Source organism: Podarcis gaigeae (genome assembly GCF_964106915.1).
Source record: "Podarcis gaigeae genome assembly, chromosome: 10".
NCBI lineage: Eukaryota > Metazoa > Chordata > Lepidosauria > Squamata > Lacertidae > Podarcis > Podarcis gaigeae.
Genome location: NC_139686.1, coordinates 53,221,612 through 53,226,073, shown reverse-complemented (window position 1 = coordinate 53,226,073; position 4,462 = coordinate 53,221,612).

Here is a 4,462-nt window from a genome sequence, read left to right as displayed (position 1 = left end):
CTCCTTTATTTTCGAGCCCTGTTTCCCTCCCCCCCCCCTTCTTCTTTTTTTAAAAAACACGCCTTTTCTCCCCTTCTCTCCCTTCCCCAGTAAAGTAAGGCTCATTTGCATGTATTTACGGAAAGTTGCCTCTGCACTTAGGCAGGCAAAAGCGGAGCTCTCCCCTCTTTGGGAACGGTATGCAAAGCAGGATTGGCTGGGATCAATTAGAGAATTATCTATTTATGAAAATGTCGAGCTATTTTTGAAAAGAGCGGGGGCACAATTAGGAACTGTTGTCTTGACAACTGGGAAGGGCTGATTGGATCATTTTATCAGTAGGGTTGCTGATTTTCAAATCTTGAAAAAGAGAAAGAGAGAGAAATCAAGCTGCCGAAAAGAGGAAAGACACTGCTTTAGAGAAAGGGGTGATTTCACCCCCACCCCACCTACTCCTTTGCTAGGAGAGAAGAAATAAGGGGGAGGGAGGGGAGGGCTTCTTTCGCCCGCGATGCAGATTTATTGGCAAAAAGCCAGAGTTGCTATTGTAAATTTCCTTGTCGGTTTCAATGTCAACCCGAGCTCTCATTTGAACCCGGAATCAGGGCAAAAGCGTTATCGCTCTGTCATTTTGTTGCCAGAAGTGGATTTTGTATGTGTGCGTGTGCGTGTGCTCGTGTTAATATTTTATTGTTCTGTCTGACAGGATTTCACATTTTCTGTAGCCCGCCTTTAGTACATTGAGCTGCCAGACAGAGAAATTAATACCCTGAGTGACTGTATTTTAATTAAGCAATTTCATGCAAATTACAAATTTTAGATTGCCAAATAATATATTGCACAAAAACTGTAGGCTGGCTGATCTGATATGCATGGAGTATTACTCTTCCAGGCGCTGTGCATACATGGGAAAATGAACAAAAATGCTAATTTCCAATCTACTATGCAAACGGTGAAAGATGCCTATTTAGATACATGTGCTTTCCTTAGGAAGGGTAAACAGTTCTTTAATTTAATATAGCTGACACTTGAAGATGTGTTTTTTGTCTTTGGCAAAGATAATTTTTTTGCATTGAACAAGTAAATGAGAATTTGAGTCGAAAGCATCTTGTTAATGGCTACTAATAAAAACTAATATTGCATGCAGTATAATGATATTAAACCTTGTAACTGGTACATAAAGCAAGATCATTCCTATTGTTGCTCTGTCAATGAACACCAAATATGCTCACATATTAAATACATACTTTTTGACTGGAGGGGGGGGAGAGAGAAAATTAACCCTTTGTAGGTCTGGCAGGACAATTATCAAGTGCTTTAAAAACTGCAAGGAGGGGCAAGAGAGATAAAAACTATAAACCACTTGCTGCAGAGTAGATTCACGTGTAGCGCTTCAGAGTAACCAGACTGTGGATTGCAACAATAATAAATGAAAGAGACAAGTTGTGCTATTCTTGGGTAACTTAAATCACATTGAGAAATGTGAAGATCACATCTTCTTTAAAGTCACTGTAAATATGTATTAATTTATATCATTTTTGACCTCCCAAAAAGAGCTAAAATCAACAGAAATTTAAAACATAGCTCCAGTTTATGTTTTCTCTAGGCAAACATGTATGCAGTGTGCAGACAAGGTAGCTTAAGTCAGACAGTAGGTATAGGGAACCTTGCAGTAATCTCATTGGCTTTGACCACAGCTGTTTCTAGACCGGGATAGCCTGGCCACTGTTGTCCATACACAAGTAACCTCCAGATTAGAGTACTGCAATGCAATCTATGTGGTCCTGCGCTTGAGGTTGACCCAGAAGTGCAGCTGGTGCAAAATGTGGTTCACCTGCTCAAACACCAAGCATCTTATTGTGCCACTGCTGAACCATTGCACCTGCTGCCACTTAGCTCCTGGGCTCTGGTACTGGTGTACAAAGCCCTGAATAGGTCAGGACCAAGATACTGAAAAGATTGTGCATCCTTTATTTGCTCAGCTGATCACTGCACTCTGCAGGAGAGGACAACCCACAGATACCATCATTTTGCATGTCGGAATTGGGCATTTAGTATGGTAGCACCTACCCTTTGGAACATCCTAACATTACATATCAGACAGCTGCTATCTCTTTGTTGAAGACTGTCCTCTTTCAACTAGAATCAACCTTGAGAATCATCTAGTACAACCCTATGCAATGCAAGGATATGCAGCTGTCCCATACGGGAATCGAACCTGCAACCTTGTCATTATCAGCACCACGCTCTAACCAACTGGGCTTTCTTCTAAGTGATTTTAAAAAAAATCTGTGCATCTGTACTGAATTTGAAATTGTTTTGTGGCATATATGGAATTGTTTTAACTGTGTTTATACAATGTAATTGTTTTGTATATGTATTATATTGCAAAAGCACTTCCAGGTGTTTCATAGGAAGCAATTCATAGATGAAATCATTAAAATTTAAAATGCGGTTGGATTTTTAAAAAATGAAATAATGCAACATGGTGTGCAAAAAATTCCATTGTATACACAATAAGAAGGTTTTCTGCAACAGGCTGTGTAAAAACCAGTCCTGAATATTTTTTTTAACTGATAAGCAAAAAATCTTTTGATTCTGTCAGAAACCACTGTCTCGGTAAAGCAAACTAATATTCATTTATAATATTTTGTTTTTCCCTTTAATAACTGCTTTCCTTCTTAGTCTGCTAACATAAATGCAATCTTTTCAATTGGACTCTTGCAAAGATCATCCTGAACTTTGCAGATACAGTACACAATTAACCTGGTCACAAATTTAGCATCTTCAAATATAATACCTGCAATTATCTCTAAAAGCTTATGTGCGTGTGTATGTGTGCCTGTGTGCCTGTGTGTGCATGCTTTGCCTCTCGGCCCAAAAGCAAAAATACCTCAAATAGCAGGAAAGCACAAAATATTTTTTTAAAAAAATCAGCTGGTTTTCCTATTAGCCATATTACTCTAAAGCCATCTAGTGTGGAACAGAACGATGTACCCACAGTACTGAGAAATTGTATTGGAACGGAATTGAAATGTTCCAGGTTCCACGTAGCCCATACAAAACACTGTAGGAGGTTGGTAGACAGTCTCCTTCAGTTCTTATAAGCAGTTATCCATTTATGCGAATGTGTATGCCAGGGCTGATCGCTGAAGGCTGATCGTCGGAGAATTGATGCTTTTGAATTATGGTGCTGGAGGAGACTCTTGAGAGTTCCATGGACTGCAAGAAGATCAAACCTATCCATTCTGAAGGAAATCAGCCCTGAGTGCTCACTGGAAGGACAGATCCTGAAGCTGAGGCGCCAATACTTTGGCCACCTCATGAGAAGAGAAGACTCCCTGGAAAAGACCCTGATGTTGGGAAAGATGGAGGGCACAAGGAGAAGGGGACGGCAGAGGACGAGATGGTTGGACAGTGTTCACGAAGCTACCAACATGAGTTTGACCAAACTGTGAGAGGCAGTGGAAGACAGGAGTGCCTGGCGTGCTCTGGTCCATGGGGTCACGAAGAGTCGGACTTGGGCTCATTCCGAGGCCATACGTATAATGTACATTAAGCATTAAGGTTGCAACCCTATTTGGGGCCCTCCAGATGTTTGGGACTATAAGCTCCAGCCAGCATGGCCAGTGGAGGGCACCAGGTTGGGGAACACTACTCAGTTTCATTGAGTGTAAGTTTCTTTGGAATAAGTTTCATTGAAACCAGTGGGTCTTTACTTACTGAGTAGGCATGCATGGCATTGTACTGCAAGAATGCCTTTCAGTACGTGCAAATTGTTCCTTCACATTGCAGATCCACAGCCCACTCACGCACACTGAACTTATGGGACAGGGTTTCGAGGGTGTAGCCTGGTATATATTCAAAGGGCCTATATCTGTTGTTTCAATACAAGAGGATGGGGAAAAGGCTACAAAGGAAAGATTGGTGCAGCAAAGCAGAATGACATGAACTATAAAAATAATTTTGATATTTTTTCTTTTGCTATTCCTCCAAACATTCAATCGACCAGCTTATTAACTGAAAAGCTTTGAGAAATCATTCTCTGTCTGCTAGAGCACCCCAACCGCTTATCCTAAAATGTGTGGGGAGGTGGTGTTTTTTTAAAATAGCGGGCAACGTTCACATTTCCTTTTGCCTATGTTCAACGGGTGACATTAATACAATTTTAGCACAGTCCTCAAGGCTGAATAATGCAGTCTAAGTTTCCCAGAATGACCCAAGAGTTTCAACAAAATAGTGATTTACTTGGTATAATACTTCAAGGGTCTCATCTTGCAGCCCTTATTCACATGAGTGAGTTGAAGGCAACATGAATAATAACAGCTTGAATGTAAAAGGGCTGCATAATCAGCCTCAAAGGTCTCCTGTTCAGCAAAGCATTTAAACACGTGAGCGCCAATCCCAAACACGCAGCGCTTACTTATGAGCCAAGTGCATTTAGGATTGCAAACCGGCCTTCAATCTTGGTCTGCTTTATTCA